We start from the raw sequence: 6,527 nt of genomic DNA, 5'->3' as shown, positions 1-6,527 counted from the left end.
GAGTGCGCGACAAGGGTGTTAACTTTATAAGGTACCATGCGCCTGAGGGACAGATATTTGGACTCTAAAATTTTTACAACTCTTTTCTGATCTACCACTCGTGTGGGTTCATTTTAAAGCTTTTTGTGAAAAACCCTTTCAGTCACCTTCCTAGTTTATCGAAAATTTTGTTTTTCTCTATATAAGGCCTACAGTTTAACAACACAGGGATGGTGACCATTTAGTCCCCGCGGACGAAGTCCGGCGGGGACTTATAGATTGGGTCCCGTCTGTGCGTCCGTCCGTCCGTCATCAACAGTTTCTCAGACACTGCTGAACCAATTTCGTTCAAACTTGGCACAAAGGCATAGCACTATGACCTACAGATGCACGTCGATTTATTTTGTGATACGATCGAATTTGGCCGCATGGCGGCCATTTTGTTGCGATTTTTCATGTCTTTGGACCATAACTCAGACATCCTTGAGCAGATTATGTTCAAACTTGGCACAAAGGCATAACACTATGGCTTTCATATCCATGTCAAATAATTTTGCGATATAATCCAATATGGGCGCAAGGCGGCCATTTTGTTGCGATTTTTCATGTCTTTGGACCATAACTCAGACATCCTTGAACAGATTCTGTTCAAACTTGGCACAAAGGCATAACATTATGGCCTACATGTGCATGTCAAATTAGTTTGCGATACGATCCAATATGGCCGCGAGGCGGCCATTTTGTTTGTGATTTTTCGTGTCTTTGAACCATAACTCAAACATCCTCGAACTGATTCTGTTCAAACTTGGCACAAAGGCATAACACTATGGCCTACACATGCATGTCAAATTATATTGCGATACGATCCAATATGGGCGTGAGGCGGCCATTTTGTTGCGATTTTTCATGTCTATGGACCATAACTCAGACATTCTTGAACCGATTCTGTTCAAATTTGGCACAAAAGCAAAACAGTATGCCCTTCATATGAACACCAATTTATTTTGTGAAATGATCCAATATGGCTGACAGGTGGCCATTTTTTTGCGATTTTTTCATGTCTTTGAACCGTAACTCAAACATCCTTGAACCGATTTTGTTCAGACTTGGCACAAAGGCAAAGCACGTACTATGGCATGCATATGCATGTATCAATTAACCATGCGATAGGATCCAATAATGCTGCAGAACTGCCATTTTGTTGGAATTTTGCATGTCTTTGAAGCATAATTCAAAGGTCATTACACCCATTTTGTCCAAACTTGGCACAAGCACTATGGCATACATGTCAATTTACTTCATGACATTTCCAATATGGCTGCCAGATTGTAAATTTTTTCCAATATCTCTGCCCATGGTCTTTTTTGGATTTTTTCATGTCTTTGAGGCTTAATCATATGCAAATATTCCTTAACCAATGTTGTTGAGACTTGGTACAAAGATAAAGTACTATGGCATACATATGCATGTCTACTAATTTTGTGCTATGATCGATATGGTCAATAGACAGCCATTTGATTTCAATTTTGGTGTGATTCTTTTATGTCTTTGAAACATAAACATAGGTCACTGTCCCTCGATGGACTGATTTTGTTCAAACGTGATACGAAGATAAAATACTATGGCTGCATTCTTGTGCACATTAAATTGTTTCATTATATGATCCGCAATGGCTGATGGCTGATTACAACAACATACCCAATCCCATAGCATTTCGAAAATTCCACCAAACCATGTGTATAGTATGTGCCGTCATGACACTAGAGGCAGTGAGGGCATCGTTATGTGTGATGTAATCAAAAGTTCCTTTAGTGGTCATTACCGGCAGAGATGAGTCATTTATGGAACGTTCCTCAGATTGCATCAATGTCATTCCACAGCGACCTAGACCACAGCTACCTAGACACCAAAGATTGTAACAAAATGGACAAGCGGGGACTGTGTCATCAACGATGACTTGTAATTTCAATATTGAATTTCTAATATCGGTAAATCTTGGGTGATTTGTCTCTCAAGTACGAAAAGTTACATGATGACCCCTATTTTTATTCTTGATTCTGAAAGAGAATGGTTGAAATATTCCTTCCTTGAGGAAATTTTGAGCAAAACTTTCGACTTCCATTAGGGGTGGACCATTTGATATTCTGGGGGGGGGGGCTTGGAAGATTTGGGGGAAAAAAAGATGCCAGGTAGTTGCTCGAAAAAAAAATATGGCTTTAAGTGGCTGATGGAAAAACAATTATGGACCATTGCGACTCGGAATAAAAAATCTTGGCAATTGTTCGATGCACACTACAGGATCAATAAAAATCAAGCAGTAGCTCTGGAGTTTTATAAAGCATAAACCATTTCAAGCTTGAGGAACAATAACTTAGAATTTATTAAACGAGGATCTTACATAATACACAAACAAAAACACTGAAATATTGTCAAAAGTTACAGCTACTATCACTGTAGCTTTCAGCAACTGAAAACAAGAACTTGTATGAAGTGGTCTCATTGAGGAAGATTTTCAGATTATGATCTTTATTAAGCAGGTTGTAATTAAACAGAATTTGTATGCAAATAATAATAACCTGGTGTATCAATAAACATATAAACTCTGAAATACTTCTGTTTGTCTTTCATAATTTATTTCACAAGATTCAATTTCATGTTACTTTTGATACTTCAGTTATAATATACTTGACAGTAAATTGCCCTCAAAGTGCCACCACAGGCCACCAATTGAAGATGAATAATTAGAAAAGCTTCAGCTTCAGGAGGGGGGACACCCCCCTCCTGGCTCCCCCCGCGTGAGCTTGCGCGTACGCCTTGCTCCGCTTCGCTTCGCACAAGGCTGTACCCTCCTGTTCTTTCCCTTGTACCCTTCTATTCTGAAAAACATTGACAGCCCTGATGTAGGATACCATCATCTCTTCTGATGACACCAGTGATGTTCTCAGAAAAGTTTTCATTGTAAGTTTGTTAATGCTTAATGTAGAACTCAGTAATCAGGTTGTTTGATTTGTATTTTCAGTGTGTTACCCATGGTATAAATAAGATCTATAAACTGATATTTTTGTAAAGTGAATCAAAAATGTACATGTATTTACATATCTTTTTTAGTTTCTTGAATATAGTCTGTGTGCGATAGAACAGCATCTTGTTACTGGGTGTGAAAAACCAAGCAAACAAACATTTACCGAAATTTGGTAAAAAAAAAATATATCTCGAAGAAGGAAAGTGAAAAAAAAAGTTGCCAGCATATGCCCTGTAGAAAAAAAAAATTCATGGTGAAGCAGATGGGAAAAAAAATAATGGCTCTCCACCAATCTTCCAAGCCCCCCCCAGGATATCAAATGGTCCACCCCTTACAAGAGTAACACATAAGCTTATAGTTCAGTCAAAACATTAATGATTCTGGTCACCAATTTCATAATCAAGTAAATGCAAATATCTTCGAAGAAAATAACTTTAAAATAATTTTGGAGGGAAAAAAGTAAAAGAAAAGTAAACTGTTTTACAAACGAGTTTAAAGGTAGCTGCACCTCGGGACAGATTAGGGCTCATGTTGTTAAGGCGTAAATAAAATTTTCACCGACTTACTTTATTCAAAGTCGACGTCAAAAATCACCGTGGGTCCACAAGAGACAGGTGGCCATTAAAGAATTTCAAATGTCTTATGTAATTTGTTCTCTTGGTACCAAATTTGTGCGTTTGCCCCGATTTTTATGTTTTGTTTTTAAAAGAGAATAGTCGAAAGTTTCCTCAATACAAGTTTTGAGCAAAACGTTCAGTGTTTCAGTTTCGAGGAACTTTCTGTCTTAAATATAAATTTCCTTCTGGGCTGGTGAATTAGCCTGGTATTCTGCTTTATTTTCCAACTCTATGAATTTTATTTTAGAAGAGTTTCAAGTTTTTGTCTTGATAATCATCCACTCAGCCAATAACTCGTCTTATACTTACATGTATACCTGGCGATTCAAGCTGTCGCCTGATGGCGCTTGCATTCGAAAATTCATTGCAACCGGGCTAATTTCTAATGACATCAGAGCCATGACTGATAGGCCTACTCAAAACTAAACATTTTCCCGAGAATTTCCACGTGTCGAATAATGATCTGACTACAAACCGCAGTTATAACAACTGGACATGTGCAACAAATGTCTGCCACGACAGCAGCAAGTCGCGTTGCGAACTATGTTAAACAGATCTAAGAGCGGGCAAATAGCGCAATTCGACGGTATTAGGCCATTTACAGAAAAATTCTTTGTTTGCCGTACTTGGATTTTTGAAAGACCTACGGCCAGCCAGGGAAAAAAAACAAACACAGACAAAAAACACAAGTGTATTAACATAAGGTCAATTTTTATATGGTTTCCCTTAGGAAAATATCCTTTTATTTGTAATAGTGCTAACATTGGTTTGTTTTCTCAAGTTTCTCTGAAAACCTAGCAGCACGCGGACGGCAAACAAAGAATTTTATTTAAAGCGCCTAACTTTCTTGTACACATAAAGGCATGCAATATTTAGATTAGATATGTATAAGCCTGGTAGTGACTGACGAATCGGACGTTTTCAGTATTTATTTTGTGAGTCTGGTAACGAAATTAATCAGCTGAAAAGAATAGCTGCAATTATTAAATTCGAGACAGAGTCAAGCCTCGCTTAAGCCTTATAAAAATACAAGCACTGTCGTTCTTGACACGTTCAAAAACTACATTATTTTGACTAAACTTCTGACCAATGAGCTTTCTCCCTGCTTTTTGATCCAAATGTTTCCAAACTCATAGACTTAAAGTTGGTAAAATTTGAGTCTATGACAATGCCGACGTCTGTGATAGACAGTCCTTTGAAAACACGGCTACAACAATATATATCTGCTTGCAAGAGTAAAACGATAGCTATTTGTTGAAGGTCGTGTATCGCATTAGCGAAAATAAAGAAATAAACAAATACACAAACAAAGAAACAAAGGTGACATTTTCATGAAAAAAAGAAAGTGTCTTTCGAAGCTCCGTTGGGGATATGGTGCAGTGCTGAACGTTTCTTTTAATTAAAAAAACGGATCCGAATGATATTGTTTCGCAAAAATATTACCATCTCCATCTCTCTTTATGTGCTTTTATAGATTTTCCCTCAGTCGCCCTCAGAACCACAAAAAGCCTCGCGGCTTTTTGCAGCATATAAAAACCGTTCGGCTGTTACTAAATATAGAGCTGCAACCTGGCGTACATGAATAAACGCGGCTCTTTCAGTTTCCCAATTGCGACTGGGGAGATTGTAAGAGAGAAAAATGTATAACCTCCTTGTATGATGATTAAAATTGTTGGCTTTACAGAATCGTTGAAACTTTACCAAAACTGATTAGACTAATCTTCCGTTGACGTCGGAGGAATTCCGACTATACAGAAAGCTGCTATGATTGTGGCCTCATGGAGCAGGTAGGGTTTTAGGTGTCTTAACGTACCTATCGCTACCAGACGATTACAGCTCTGAGAGAAGATAGAAAGACAAAAAAAGAAAAAAAAAAAAACGTTGAAAAGCCGAGACTTTCTGCGTGGCAATCGTGTGAATACGTACGTCCTTTAACATGACCGTAGACCCCAGTTGAGAAAAAATTCAAAGGGCCACTATAAAACACTGAATTTCAAATTCTTCAATGAAAAGCGTTAAAACCATATATATTTGTCTATTGGTGACAAGTTTAGGATACTACTGTAAAAGTTACGAAGAAGTATCCGGCGTAAAACCTGAAAAAAATTATCTCGTCTCTGTTGTTTTGCCACATTGAACCCTGGTTCCATGTTTGTTTTTTTTGTTTATTTATTCATATTTGTTTATTACCTCCTAATGATTACTTCCATATTCAGAGAACTAATAAAGAGTTGTATTTGTGTTCATGCTTGTCAATAAAGAGTGATTGTTTGTTTGTTTGCTTGTTTGTTTCATTGTTTACAAGTATATTCAATAAATGACACTTTAAAAAGTTTCTAACTGTAATACTCTCCCACATATGAAATAAGCTGAGGCATACCCCTCCTTTGCAATGAGGAAGTATACTCACGTGCCACCTGAATACTCACCCGTTTTTGATAACTCACAGGCCAGGGTGATTATTCAGAGAGAGTGGTGGACATACATGAGTGCTTACTCCTCATGGCAAAGGCAGGGTATGCTTTGTTTCATATATTGGATTGTATTAGAAACTTTTATTAAATATCTTTTATTGACTACACTTGTAAACAAACCGACAAACAAAAAACAAACGAAACAAATAACAAACACCGTTCTTTATTGACAAATGAACACAAATACAGCTCTTTATTGGTTCTTCATTACATATGGAAATAATAATACATAACAAATAAACAAACATACACGCATAAAAATATAAACAAACAAACAAACAAGCACCCATCCCACACGGTTTTACTCGAATGTAAGGCTCGCCATCCACAGCAGTGCACCGTGTGTGACCATAGTCGCAGGGTAATCTTATGGGGAGCCCTCATCCGGCCGACTTGTACATGCAGCTCCGAGCAACTCTCGCGACTAAACTCTCG

Source organism: Ptychodera flava, chromosome 5 (genome assembly GCF_041260155.1).
Source record: "Ptychodera flava strain L36383 chromosome 5, AS_Pfla_20210202, whole genome shotgun sequence".
Classification (NCBI taxonomy): Eukaryota; Metazoa; Hemichordata; class Enteropneusta; family Ptychoderidae; genus Ptychodera; species Ptychodera flava.
The sequence above is the reverse complement of the archived record's forward strand: the minus strand, read 5'-3'. Positions refer to the sequence as shown.